This window comes from Pelodiscus sinensis, chromosome 19, assembly GCF_052426305.1.
Source record: "Pelodiscus sinensis isolate ZL-2025 chromosome 19, ASM5242630v1, whole genome shotgun sequence".
Classification (NCBI taxonomy): Eukaryota; Metazoa; Chordata; order Testudines; family Trionychidae; genus Pelodiscus; species Pelodiscus sinensis.
Genome location: NC_143070.1, coordinates 21,138,943 through 21,153,403, shown reverse-complemented (window position 1 = coordinate 21,153,403; position 14,461 = coordinate 21,138,943). Strand labels below are relative to the sequence as shown.

Sequence of the window (14,461 nt, the reverse complement as noted above, 5' to 3'; positions counted from 1 at the left end):
GGAGGGCTCAGGCCGCGCGTGCGCAGCGGGCCAGCTCCAGAGGGGCGCTCCGGCCGGGAGCTGCCTGGCTCGCTGGGTGGGGCTTCCGGGGCCGAGCCCCCCACCCCAAGCACGTGCCCCGCCGGCATCTGGGACCGGCCCCTCCCGCCTGCTGAGCAGCTGCTGCCGCTCCCGGAGCCCCTGGCAGGGCGATCCAGCCCCGGTCTGCCAGAGGAGTGGGGGGAGCTGCGGGGCTTGGCGAGGGGAGTCAGGTGGGGAGGCGGGTCACGTTTCCGATGGGGGGGTGCTAAGGAGGGGTTGTGGGGGCTGAGGCTGGGGTGGATCGAGGGGTGGGGAACCTGTGAGGGGAGGTTTTCCCCGGGACGGGCTGCGTGGGGCTGTACCATACGGGGGGGGGGGGGTCAGAGAGCACATGACACCCCACCAGTCTGGTGACGCGGGGGGCGGTTTCGTTACCTGGGGCAGAGAGAGAATTTTTCTGGCTGGGCCCCACCCTGGCGTTTCTGCATTGGGTCAGTTCAGGTAGACTGGAGTAAGCCCTACAGCCCCCAAGTGAAAGACATTGAATCGCCCTGCTTCCTTCTGAGGAACAGGTGAGTTAGACACCTAGAAGACATGTTCATTCATCCCCATCTCCTCAACTTTCAGGCTCCAGAAGCATGGTACCATCCTGCCTACATTATTTCTCCTTCATGCACCATTCACTTGCTTTCTTGGAACTGGCTCAGTCTGAGGGGAAGGAGCTAGGCAGGAGTTTAACCTCATTGGGGGGGTAGAGGCGGAGGGTGTGTGTGTGTGTGAGTGAGTGTGACAGCAAGTCCCCCGGAGCCCTCAGATCATTACAGCACATAGCGAGGCATGACAAACTGAGAAACACCAGTAAGTCACCAGGTCCTGCACCCCCCATCTGCAGCCAGACGTGACTCTCAGCTGGCAGGTAAAAAAGAAGGTTTATTAATTCACACCCCTCCAAGGCTCAGATTACCATGAGCCTCAGTCATTGTAAACATTCTGGCCTGGGCATCCTCCCTCAGTGAGTCACCCCCAAATTCATCACCCCATTGAGATACTGGTGCAGTGTTCAGGGAAACTGAGGCATACACAGAGCATTACTACAGGACAGATATAGGAGGGATCCTAGAAAAGCTATGCCACGTCTAAGGAATGTGTCTGTTTTTTCAGAAAAATTTCTGAGAACAGACCTGTTCTTTCACCATCCCTTTAAACCTTGTTTGAGGAGGAAGAAGAGATTTTACTGAAAGTTGGTGGGGTGTAGATGGGCCAAATTTTAGAAAAGCCTCTTAAAAAAAAAAAGCAGAAAGAAAGCAAAATTTGCATATTTTTCTCCAGCGTTTCTTTGCAGTGTAGGTATAGCCTTAGGATGGGCAGGGTGAAGGGCAGAGGCTACAGCAGAGTTATTGAGCATGCTCAGTGCCCCTAAATTCTCCTTAAGTAGCACAGCTGTACAGGGAGCAGCTTTCTAAATACCACAGGTCTCATTGCTCCCTGTGAGCCTTGCAGGGCATGTAAGAGTTTCCCCTCCCTTCCCCAGGAGCAGTTCCCCGGTGCCCAGAGCTGCAGGTGAGCGGGTTGGCCCAAGGCTGCTCCCAGTGGAACTGGTTGTGCTCCTTGCCTGGGACCCAGGGAAACTGCCACCAGATCCCAGTGTGTGCAGGGTGGGGGAGCAAGCCCTGGGAGGAGTCAGAAGGGGGTTGAAGAGGGGAACAGGGATTTGTGAGGTGGGGGCAGGAGAGGGATGCAAGAGCTGGGAGCAAGAGCAGCCTGGCTAGAGAAGGGAGAGACCTAGATTGTATAGAAGGGCTGTGTCTAGACTGGCAAGTTTTTCCACAAAAGCAGCTGTCTACACTGGCCGCTTGAATTTCTGCAAGAACACTGACTTCCTACTGTCTGAAATCAGTGCTTCTTGCGGAAATACTATGCTGCTCCCATTTGGGCAAAAGTCCTTTTGCGCAAAAGGGCCAGTGTAGACAGCTCAGATTTCTTTTGCGCAAAAAAGCCCCGATCGCGAAAATGGCGATCGGGGCTTTTTTGCGCAAAAGTGCGTCTAGATTGGCATGGATGCTTTTCCGCAAAAAGTGCTTTTGCGAAAAAGCGTCCATGCTAATCTAGACACTCTGTTAAAAGTGTTTCTTTCTGTTAAAAGCATTTCCGGAAAATCATGCCAGTCTAGACGTAGCCGAGGAGATACAATGGCAGCTCTCCCACCTCATGGGGCAGGTGAGAAGACGGCAGAGGTGACTGGTGGTAGCAATAGGGGGCCCCAGCTCCCATGCCCCGGACAATATTTTAGTTGCTAATTGCTAATAGGGTGCCCCAAATACCCCCTGCCTCTGTGGGTGCCCCTCCTTCTGCAGGCACCAGTCGCCCACCCAGCAGTGAGAGGGGAATTCTTTACATTTTGATTTTTTTAGTGTTGTAGATATTGGCAAACTGATCCATTATAGACTGGCAGCATTTCATTTGCATATTGATTTTTTCCATAACAAATATGCAAATAAAATGTTCCTTCTCTGCCAAAAGTTGTGAATGGGTTTGCCAGTCTGTGGTTGTCAGCCGACGGTCAGGGCAGTGTGTGGGTGTGTCTCCTAAGTCTTTAGCTGCTAAGACACGAAGTCTCGTTGCAGCGGGCAGCCCAGAAGGCTGAAAGGAGCCCCGAGAGTTTAACGTCCGTGACTTTACTGCTAGGACCGAGGTCCCGTTGCAGAGGGTAGCCAAACAGGCTAACAGACGTCCCAGTGTGTAGGAAGAGCTTATTACGCTTCAGATTTTAGCTGCTAGAACACCATGCTCAGGCAGCATAATTAGTGGCTTGTTTTTCAAAAACATTGGGGGCTTAGAACCAAATCCCATTGTTGCAGGCACAGTAATGTTGAAACTCAAGCCAGGTGCTGAGAAAAATGAATGTGGATTTGGCATCTAGCTTGTGTGTGGTGTTTATGGAATATCTAGACTCAGCAATTGCCCAAAATGGCAGAGTCTAGCATGTGTGTCACCAGGGACAGAGGCTGGAGAGAATGGATGTGTGGAAAAGGATTAAAAGCCCCTTTTGAAATGTCTCCAATTCCCCTTCTCTCCCTGCCAGGCTGCAGAACTCCCGTGTCTGTCTCCAGCTCAGCCCCTGGCCTGCAGAGCCAGGGACAGGAATTGGCTGTGGCGGAGCCGGTGACCTTTGAGGAGGTGGCTGTGTATTTCTCTGAGGAGGAATAGGCTCACCTGGACCTGGGCCAGAGACCCTATACTGGGATGTGATGCAGGAGAATAATGAGGCTGTGAGCTGGCTAAGTAAGGATACCTGTCCTCTTGGGTATCAGAAGCTGGGTGGGCTGTGGAGCAGCTGAGATGGGTTTGGTTCAGGGTCCCTCATTGCCTCCACCCACGATGTCAAGAGTATCCACCCCAATAATTCCTGGCTCCTGTGTGAGAGACTGTCCCCTCCATAGCCCCTCCCAGGGAAAGCAGATTCAGGGACATAACAATGGTGCTGCTATTCCCCACAGCCAAGGTCTTCATGTGCTTCCCCACCATCATGCCCTTGTGCCTTGGCTGGAGGTGTCAGTGGAAGGGCCCAGGCAGGACTGGCAGGTACCAGAGTTGTGGGGCTGGGTGCAATTGCTGTTAGTGCAGGGTCCTCTTGTGCTGTTGTGCTGAGCCTCTGGAAGGAAGGCGCGGACTCAGAATCTTTTCCTGTCTCTGGTAGATTTTGTGCAGCTCAAAGGAGCACCAAATGGCAGGCCCAACTGGCCAGAAGAGGGAGGCTGAGAAACCACACAAAGGCTGCCCCTGGCAGAGTAGAACCAAGGCTGCAGAGGGGGAGCTGAGGTGCAGCAACAGTCACAAATGCCAGAGAAGCAGCACAGCCTGTCTCCACCCAGGCCAGCCAGAGGAGCAGCCCAGCACTGCCCTGGCTAGCCTCAGAAGTGTCAGCCATTGTGGGCAGCTGGCAGGGCCCACCCAGGCACAGGCAGTCAGGATCAGGAGTATGGAGCTTAAGCAGGGACTAAAGCAACCAGCCACGGGTTCATTTTCCTGCTCAGACAACTTCCTCTGCCTCCTTCTGTCCCAAGTAGACAATCTGAGCCAGGGTGAGATGATCCCCCCTCCAGGAGTTTGTGGACAGAGCGTTTGGGGCTCTAGAGCTGTGCTTGGTCCTTTCTCTCCAAGTCCTAGTGACCTGCCAAATGGCAGCAGCAATCTGACCCCTGCCTGGGGGCCTCGGTTTCAGACCTGCCAACCCTCCCTAGAGCTCCCGTTCTGAGCAGTATTTTCCTGCCCTGCCCTGCCCTTGGATGCCAGGGGGGTGGAATAGGTTGTGAAGGAGACTTAGGTGTACCCTACAGAGTGCATCAAAGCACTCAGCTCCCTGGGGAATGAGCTGGGCCATTCCCGATGTAGGGGGGATGCACCTTTCCTAAAAGTGAGTGTGTCCTGGGATCTTGGCTGTGTAAGATGTGGAAGGAGTTTCTTTGGGTGGGAGGCTCAGATCCTGGCTCTGGAAGCAGTAATGTCACCAACCGTAATGAACAAGATCAACTCGTTTAATTGCTCCTCAAGCAGGGTATCCAGTCTCCAAAGCTCATGTGTTCTCCAGGGTGGACCGAGGGGAAAAGCTGCAGATTCTGGATCTTCAGGGCTGTAAAGAAGGAGAGATCACCAGTGACACCCACACAGGTGATTAGTCAGCTAAACTGATTCACAATCCATTTTCTCTGTTCTTGTAGCAGGTGGCTCTTGTGCAAATTCATCAAGTCTAACTGACCCTTCAGCCTGTCTTCAACTCCAGTGTTAGGGTACTGGATGGGCAAAAGGGTTATGTGGAAGAAGAGTCAACTTGGCTTCAATCTTTCCAGCCATTCTTTGAGCGTGTTCCCCCTTTTCTATTTCTGTTTTAGAATTTCCTTTCAGCTCAGCACAGGGAATGACTCCTGAATGGATTCCCTGTCCCAACAGATGGTGGGACTCTGACTGAGAACCATGAGAAGAATCTTCAGCAAGAAGAACCAGCGTGAATGACTCCATGTGGGATGTTATTGGGAGGATCTGAAGGGCATGCTACTCAGAGTCCTGAAGAAGGTGAGGCCTGTGAGAGTCAATGTAGCCCACAAAGGCAGCATGGAAAACATCCAAGGAAGGGACAGTGTAAATCCAGTCACAAGAGCAGAGGGGTGAAAACAAACACAGAAAATGTTCAACAGAAAATCCCCCATCAGCAGTCCCCCCTGTGCTTACAGTGACTGTGCAACTCCTATTAAACATGAAAGAGCCCACACAGGGGAGAAACTCTATAGCTGCTCTGATTGTGGGAAAAGCTTCAGTCAGAGCTCAAATCTTCTTCTCCATATGAGAACCCACACATGGGAGAAACCCTTCAGCTGCTCTGAGTGTGGGACAAGCTTCAGTAAGAATTCAAACCTTGTTGTACATTGGAGAACCCAAACAGGGGAGAGACCCAATACCAGAGGTAGGGAAAACTTCTCAGCAAGCAGAATCTGGCTTGCCTAGGGCTTTGATCCTGCCGGTGAGGCACTGCCAGGCCCCACCTCCTTACAGGCATGTGCTGTAGGAGAAGGAGCTCAGCCCTGCCCTTCTTTCTGCCAGGCAGCCACTGGTAAGGCATCAGCACACCTCTGCCACATGACCTGGGGCCAACCCCAGAGGCTGGAGGCAGTGCTGCCACTGCAACTCTGGCCTGTTAGGCTGGCTCATGGCCACAGCCATAGACTCCCGTGCTTCCAGGGCCACGTGGCCATGGCAGGGTGCCTCGGGCCAGCTCTTGGCTGCGTGGCTCTGGCAGCAGCACCTCTGGCCCTGGGCTATGTGGCTGCAGCAGCAATGCCTCTGGTCCTGGGCTGGCCCTAGACTGCATGGCTGCAGCAGCAACAGGATATCTCTCTATGGTGGCCATTACAGAGTGGCTGGAGATATCGCTGCAAGGGGGCATGAAGCCAGGTAATATTCCCCCACATTCCCAAATCCATCCCATCCCATCCTCTCACTTCCCTCCCACCCAACATCTCCAGCTTGCTCGGACACCCTCCCTTTTTTTGCATCCTCTCTCCTGGCCATGCACTGCTCTTTCTCTTCTTCCTGCTCCCTCCACCTGGCCAGATACCCTACTCCCAGCATGCTTCTGCACTGCAGCTCCCTCCCAGATCTTGCAACCTATTCTGCTTGCTGTCAGCCCTGTCTTGCACCCCTCAGTGCCAGCCCCTCACTGTACCCCTCACTTTTGTCTCCACCCCTGAGCCTAATGAGTTCCATAAAGTCCACTAACTCCAGCACCGCAGAAAAAAAAACCTGGCCTATGGTAAGCCTTGAACCTCACTACCTCCCCTCCCCTCACCCTGTGAGAATGCGGTACAAGAGGAGTGAGGTACCTCAGTTGGGGCCACATCAGTGAGCACTGGGAAGTTTTGGAGACTATTGGTTTTTGGGGGGTTTTTTGGCTTCTCACTTGTGTGGTCTCCAGCTGAGTTTTCTGTGGGTCAGTGACCCCCAACTGAAAAATGGTTCTCCACCCCTGCCTTAAGTAAAAGAAAACATTGAAACTTTTTATGTTGGCCATAATGTTTTACTTTGTTTAAAATGGAGTTTGACAGAGTAACACAAGAAAGTCACAATGCTTAATCTGTTTTATAAAGTAAGTTAAACTGATCTCCCCAGCTGCTGCACTAGGAAAATGGCTCAGGTGTAATGATATAATTAACTGTGAGTGTCCATTAGCAATTTGTAGTTTGTGGAAAGGTTTGCATCAACACAGTGTGTGGGGTGGAGAGAGTATGGCCAAAGCACAGGTCTTACAGTGAACAGGCTTTGAACCTGTGCAGGGAAACCCTATTGCATGAGTTCCCAAACTGGGAGGGGGAGGGGGGGCTGAAGAAATTCTAGGGGGGGGGTGAGCCTCCCCCCATCAAGTTTTGCTGCCCCGCTCAGTTCTTTTTTTTTTTTTTGCTTAAGTTTCCCTGCTATTGGGGGAGGGGGGCTGAGGGTTTGTCAAAAATCAAAAAGGGTGGGGACGTGATGCCAAAAAGTTTGGGAACTGTGGCCCTATTGGATTTCAATTCCAACACTTTAACCACTCGGGCATTACAGCTATGAGTGCAGTAGTGCCCTAGGGCAAGGAAAACTGGTAAATAATCCCAGTGCCCAGGCCTGACGTCACCTGCCACACAGAAGTCAAACAGCACACCTGGTTCCCCAAGCACAGTGGGAGTTTGTGGTTTCCCGGTGCAGATTAAAAATCCTGTTCCCAGTGAGGTCTGTGTTTTGGCCACACACAAGCTGCACAACCCCCAAGACACTCTCTTCACACTTCCCATCCCCGTTTCAAATAACGTAACAAATCCCCTTCTGCCACTTTCAGAGAGATGCCAGGGATGGTGCCTCATGCTGGGTCCCTGAGGTCTCAGACAAACTCAGCTCCTGCCTGCCTGTGTATCAAAGCTTGGGGGACTGTTCCTGCTGTGTATGAGGGTGAGATGCTGCTTCATTCTCAGCCTATCTAGTTTCTGAGGCTTAGATGGTGTTTGTGTTTATTTCTTGCGTGATCTGCTTTGCCCTGTGTGCTCACGTCACTCCAGCTGAACTTTCTGGATTGATATAATCTCCTTTGTGAGTTTTCCCCCTGAGGGCAGAAGGGATTGAGGGTCCCATCTGGGAGTGTCTGTGGAGATTTCCCCTTTCCCCAGACTGCAGTGGGAAGGGGACTGAAAAAGGCAGGGATACAGGAGGGGCTGGCATTGAACTGAGGAGAGCTCCATGAGACGGTTGCAAACACCCGATTTGGGGGGGGGGGGATTTGAACCCACGTGTGCAGAGCACAACAGATTAGCAGTCCATCATTGTCACCACTCAGCCACCTCACTTGAGCTGTAGTTATTTCTTTCAAATTACCCAAAGTCAGCACTGCTGGGAACCATTGTGCCACTTGCTGGCCGGCCAGGGACACCCAGGGCTGGAAGGTTTTGGCTTTTCACAATGTTCCCCGGGCTACTGTACAAAGCTCAGTGCTGGTAACAAACCCAAACACCCCCTGGGTGCCCAGAGACGGGCTGGCTAGTCACAGTCTGGCTCGGAGCACTCTGCAATGGGAAGATGTGCACGGGGCAGTCACACGGCAGTGGCACACAGCTCAGTTCACTCTGCTATGTCGTGTGCGATCCCTGCTGTTCTGTGGTAATTCTCTGTGTGTGCCTCAGTTTCCCTAGTCACCGCAATGCTATTTAGATGGGGATGGGAATTCTGGGTGTGACTCACTGAGGCCCGCTCTGTACTAGGCCGGGCAGGTCGGCTTAAGGGATGCAAAATGCCAACCTGCTAGGGAAGCTGAATCTAGCTGCGCATTATGCATCTCTGGTACCTGAGCTAACAAGTCTGTTCTACACTGTCCCCCTGTGATGTAACAAACCTTCTGTTCTACCTGCTGGCTAAGAGTCACATCCGGCTGTAGATGGGGACGCAGGGCCTGGTGACTTACTGGTGTTTCTCAGTTGTTTCCCAAACCTCCGCTAATGGCACCTCAGCCTGGGAGCATCAGCCTGAGCCTCCTCCTGCTCTTCAGCGTCATTCTCCACCAAAGGCTCGTGCCAGGGCAGGAAGCCTCATAAGCCCCGTTTTGCTGACCGGAGAAGGGAGGCTCTCAAGAGTCAGGTGACATGCCTGGGGCAGGCTAGGAGAAGTTCTGTGCGTGGGGAGGGGCAGAAGGGACAGATGCTTTTTCTTAGGGGGAGGGAGGGTGTCTGTGTTCCTGTTCCTCCCTGTGCCCCCTTTCTGACTGGCTAGCGGAGGGCTCCTCCCTCCCCCACTTCCTTCTTGCCCCTTCTCTGCTCTGGCTGCTGAGGGGCTGCTAGGCCTGGATCAAGAGGGTGACATACCCAGCTGGGCTGAGCTGGGGGTGAGGATGGTGGGGGTGAGACTGGGAACCACATCACCTGGTCCCTCCCAAATGGTGGCCCCTGACAGAGCCAGCACCTCCACAGTGTGGGCTGCAACGGGGCAGAACAAGTGCCCATGGGGTTAGGGGTCACAGTGCAGTAGTGGGGCCAGGCTCTAAACAGCAGAGGAGGCAGGTCTTGCTGGAGAGGGGTGGAGCTGTGTGAGCCCATATGCAGATGTTGTCATGAGAACAGCCCTGTGGGAGCAGAAGAGGGTTGGCAAGCATGGCCCAAATTTGGAAAGTAGGGTCGGGCTGGGGCATCAGGGTGGTGGCAGGGTGGGAATGGGCAGGAGGGACGCGGTGTAGGATGGTCATGTGGGGCTGTGCCCACCATGAGGTGAGAGTGTTTGTGTACTTGGGGTCAGGCAGTGGTTGTGCCTGGGGACCTTATACTTAACTAATAGGTGGTTTTCTCAGGGTGAGGCTCCTCTGTTGCACTGTGGTTGTGCTGACTCCTGTAATTTCCCCAAATGGTGAAAGCTTGACTGTACAATTTCTGGCAGTGGGGTGACTACATTCATGCTTTTCTTTGGTGCTCACTGTGGTGGTGGGGGGGGGGGGGGGAATAGAGCTGTTTTCTGCTTATGCTTTTGCTATTCTGTTTTTTCAGCTACTTGTTTTTTTTTCCTACCTGCTTTGATATTGCTATCTGAAATAAGGAAAAATGGATCTTGAGCAAAAGGGAGTTTTTGCACCAAAACTTGCCAGTATAGACGCAGCCAGGGAGTTCAGAGACTTATGAAACACGAGGGTTGGAAGAGATAGCAGGAGGTCTCTAATCAAACCCAACTCTTCGAAATCACCCCAGCCAGAGCTTTTACAAGCCTGGTCTTAAAAACCTCTAGGGATAGAGATTCCACCAGCTCCTTAGGAACCCCTTCCAGTACTTCACCATCCTCCTAGATAAACTGTTTTTCTTAATAGCCAACCTAGTCTAGACCTTCCCCACTGCAACTCAAAACCATTGTGCCTTGTTCTGCCATCTAATGCCACAGAAAATAGCCTGGCTCAGGCCTCTGTGAACACCCCCCCCCCCCCACACACACACACGCAAACACCTTGAGCTAGCACCAGTAGCCCAGATGTTTAGCAGACAGTACTTGTAGGGCAGTGGTCTCCAACCTTTTTAAGCACGAGATCACTTTTTGAATTTAAGTGCAACCTAAGATCTACCTCAAACCCAAATACCCTTGCTCCGCCTCCTTTGTGCCCCTTTTCCAAGGCTTCACTCTTGCTCACTCCATCCTCCTTCCCTCCCCCATCTTCCCTCACTTTCACTAGGTTGGGGCAGAGGGTTGGAGTGCAGGCTCTGGTCTTGGGTTAAGGGATCTGGAGTGTGAGAGGGGTTCTGAGCTGAACTTGGGGCAGGCAATTGGGGTGCCAGAGAGAGTTCTAGGTGCAGGCTCTGGGAGTGTGTTTGGATGCAGGGGTGCCCAGGGCGAGGGCAGGTGTTTGGAGTGCAGGAGAGGGTTCATGACTGCAGTAGAATTTCAGGATGTGGGCTTCAACTGGGCACTGCTTACCTCAGGTGGCTCCTGGGTGGTGGTACAGTGGGGCTAAGGCAGGCTAACCCCTGCCCTGCCCCTGCACCACTCCCAAAAGCAGCCAGCAATCTCTATCCCAAGCGTTCGTGCTCCCTCTTTGGTCTGTGGACTTAGGCTACAGGGTGGGAAAGGGGGCACTTTCTCCCTCCCCTGCACTGCACAGCAAACAGGAGGCTCCCGAGGGTGGGTGAGGCAGCTCCACGGCAAAGGGCAGGAGATGCGCAGCAGTAGGGAGAGAGGCAGCTGAAGTGCCTGCACTTGACAGCCTCTTAGCCAAACCAGTCAGGATCACCTGTCAGAGGCTCCAAGATCTACCCGTAGATCCCGATCTACTGGTTGGTGATCACTGTTGTAGGGCAAGACTCCGAAGAGAAGTGTTTTCGTTATGAGTTTAAGCCTGACTTAAAGCAGTGATTCACGCTAACCTTACCCAGACAATTAACTTATAAAGCTGGAGTCCTAGCCTAGAGGCCATTGAAGAAGGGAGCAGTTAAAATGCCCCTTCACTTCTCTATCTCCTCACCAGAGTGTTGGTTCAAATCCACAAATCCACCCTCCTTTCTTCATGCCAGCCCCTATTCCAGGCTCCTTCAGGCAAAGAGAGAAATGGGGAGATAATCCAATGTAGAGCTAATGTTCTGGTGGCAGCGCAAACAGGGACTTGAAGCCCAGACCCACCAAATCTAACCTTGTGGCTCAGCATGTTAAAATGGTAAGAATAACCCCCGGGTAGTGGGCTCTTTCTCTCCTCGGGACTTGGCAGTGGCGCTGGGGGGTGCCCAGAACCTTCTACCCTCAGGCTCATTTGCGGCCCTTGGGGAGGAGTCCTGAAGAGTCCCACAAGCCCTGCCCTGGACAGGTGGGTGAAGGGGAATTGCAGGTTGTGGGTGCTACAGGCAGGGGGTGTGGGGGTGAAGATGATAAAATCCTCCCCCCCCCCCCGGCACTGCTGGGATTGTCCCTCCTTGTCAGAGGGCAGAGCAGAGGAACCCAGGCGCTGCTGCCATGAGAGGGGCAGCCCTGAGGCTGAGGCAACTCAGCCCTTATAAAGCCGCCAGGGTGGGGCAAGTCTGAGGAGAATAGAGCCCTTGTGCCGCTTGGTGGGAAAATCCAGTTCCGACTGGTCCAGTTCTGACAGTGGCCAATGCCTGAGGGGTTCCAACATGGATCCCTAGATCAAAGGTCACAGACTCCATTTTGAGGCTCCAATTACTGACCTACACATCACCATGCCATTACATGTTAATGTGGTAGAACAATTAAACCAAACACATACCAAACTTCCTTGCACAGGGAGAGGCAGAGATCAGAATTTTCCTGCCTCCCTCAGCTTGTCTGGCTACTTTGTCCCATTTCCCACCTCTTTTCCTGAGCTGACCCAGTGGCTGAAAGGGATAGTGGCTGCTGATGCCAGGGAAAAAGATGGGCAACAATAACCTGGCTGTGAGAGGGACAAGGGTCCAACCCTCTCTCTGCCAGTTAGCCTTGGCTCTTGGCCACCCACCATTCACTTTGATGAGGCCATAGTATGCGAAGGGGGAATTTTGACCAATCCCCTTCCCTGAGCTAGAATCCCAGCTCCTACTGGAGGAGACAGCCCAGCAGGGACTGAAAACCACTGCTTCAGGTGAGGTTTGAAGTCACAACCTCAGCACGTCTTCTAGGAGTACTGCCTTATAAGTATTGTGCACTGACCCATTGCACCACTGCGTGAGAGTTTTCTCCAAAGACCTCAAATTGAGAACATAAAGAAGCACAAAGTGGAATTGAAGGAGAGGGGCAAGAAGATCCATTCTCAGGGATTTGTAACGACTATAATCTCACCAGCAGGTCCCATCAGATTTGAGCTCAGATTGCAGGATTCAAAGTCCTGAGTGTTGCCTGTTACACCATAGAACCATCACTCCACTACATACTTGAGGTTCTCAGCTTGCTCTCTCTGTTTTTTCCATTCAGCAACAAGATCTCTCTGTACATGGCATTGGCTGGGAATTGAATCCAGGTTAATTGCTTGGAAAGCAGCTATGCTCACCACTATACCACCAATACTTGCATTTGTTGTTTTTGGGAAAATTAGTGAGGGAAGCCTATGTCTGCCATGAGGCGAGCTGGTGGTGAAAGGCTGCCTGTATGGTTTGGGTAAAGGACAACTTGGCTGTTTGGACAAGATCAGGAGTGGCAAGGTGGGGATAGTGGTTGACCTCCACTCTCCATGGAATGAGGAGCTGGGCAGGAGAGGAGTCCCAGAGGTTTTTGGGTGGGAGAGTACAGCTTCTTGGCCTTTGGGCTAAACCTCAAGAGCAGCAAAGGGAGAGGTAGGGAAGTGACTTCTGGATCATTTGTGTGGCCTGGGGATCAGACATAAGCCCCCAGAGACCCCTTCAGTGAGACATCACAGGACCGAGCATGGGGCAGCAAACACCAGGCACTGTCATTGTCTGGGTCAGAGATAAAGACCCCCTTGGAGCTGTGGTCCGATGAGGAGCCTCTGCAGGCCCTGAAGTCCAGGTGGAGGAATGCAGATATTTATGGCCAAATGGCTGATGGCCTTGCAAAGAAAGGCCACTTCGCTGCCCCATCCCCACATCCTAGACCAAGTCAGAGCCAAGGTCAAGGAATTGTGGCAGGGTATCTGAGGACCCGTGAGCACAGCTCCTGCTCTGGGGAAAGACCGCAGTACTGTGCATACTATGAGGAACTGGACAGAATCCTGGCAGGTGGGGAACCCCTGTATCCAGAGATAGTTGTGGAGTCTGGGATGGAGAGAGCTGGGCAGCAGCAGCTTCAGCTTCAGGACAACAAACCTGATGACCAGCAACTCCAGAACAAGTAGGAGAATTCCAGGAGCATCGTGACCCTCACACTGGAGCCAATCCCCCAGACACAGGACGTAGTATGAGGAATAAAGGTTATTTTGGATAAGGGTTTTCTCCTGAAATAACCGCATCTAAACAGCATTTTTTTTATTTTGCAATAAAGTATTTTGAAATAGTACCCGTCCTCAAATATGCTAATGAAGCATGGGATATTTAAATTCTGTCTTCATTTAATATTTCAAATGTCTGCATTTGCATCCCTCTCTCGAAAGCGGGTGCAAGTGTAGATATACCTACATAGGGCAGGGGAGGTGGGAGTACAGGGGATGAAGTGCTATTGTGACACGTCACGCTGGTCACAGCCTGGGGGGGCCACCTTACATGTCCAACCCCAGAGAGGACTCCCACCGCCATGTGTGAGAGGCACCACCTGCTCCTGCAGTCAGTACAGCCAGGTGCTTTTTTCCCCAATACTGTATGCAAACGCATGATTGCTATGGAGGTGTAATTCAGGGGTAGAATGTTTAACTGCAAATCAAGTGGTTTTCAGTTCAACTGCAAATACCTCCTTAAAAAGCTGATCATCTTAAATAAAACAATTGCATATCCAGGTGTGTCACATTTTGGATTTCTGTTGTACAGCAATTCTTAAAATGACTACAGAGCCATAATGCTTTCCTGTGCCAATGCACATAAACCAGACAAACCTGTCCCTCAGCTGAAACCAGTTCAAACCCGTGTATCTGGTTTCTATTCCCATCATTTCAACAAGGGTGTGATCTGGATGCCCACAGGCAAGTCCTTGGTCTCCATGGGCTGTGCCATGCAGAAGAACAAGAACCACGTCCAGCTGGATAGGAATGGCCACAATCAATCTTATGGAGTTTAATTTAGCAAGTCCAACGAAGACTCAATCAAAACCAGAAGCTGCTCCCACCAGCTTCCAGTACTTCTGCTCTATGCTTCCTTTGGCTTCCTGCTGTTGGGACACCGTCAAACTCGACTGAAGGAAGCCAACTCCAACTACACATGGAGAGATGGTGGGAAGAGCTAGCAAAGGGGGCCTAAAAGGTGCTGCTTTGTCCAGGTTGGCCCTTCTACAAGTGTCAGGGCACATGCTCCCCCAAGTGGATGGCATTGCAGGTGAC

The 14,461-nt window shown here is 52.3% G+C and overlaps 1 long non-coding RNA gene and 1 pseudogene across 6 annotated transcripts; both read left to right on the top strand.

The window, feature by feature from the left end:
- The first annotated feature begins 50 nt into the window (after window positions 1-50).
- On the top strand, window positions 51-13,919 carry LOC102458018 (uncharacterized). 6 transcript variants are annotated; one of them, XR_012898325.2, is made up of 5 exons: window positions 51-251; window positions 3,104-3,303; window positions 4,573-4,689; window positions 4,911-5,091; window positions 7,382-13,919. It is a non-coding gene; the product is annotated as an uncharacterized LOC102458018 (long non-coding RNA). The 6 variants fall into 6 exon arrangements; XR_012898328.2 differs by lacking the exon at window positions 51-251 and adding an exon at window positions 353-1,581; XR_003087778.3 differs by lacking the exon at window positions 51-251 and adding an exon at window positions 356-593.
- Window positions 9,343-9,485, top strand: LOC149522256 (U1 spliceosomal RNA; annotated as a pseudogene).
- Window positions 13,920-14,461: the final 542 nt, after the last annotated feature.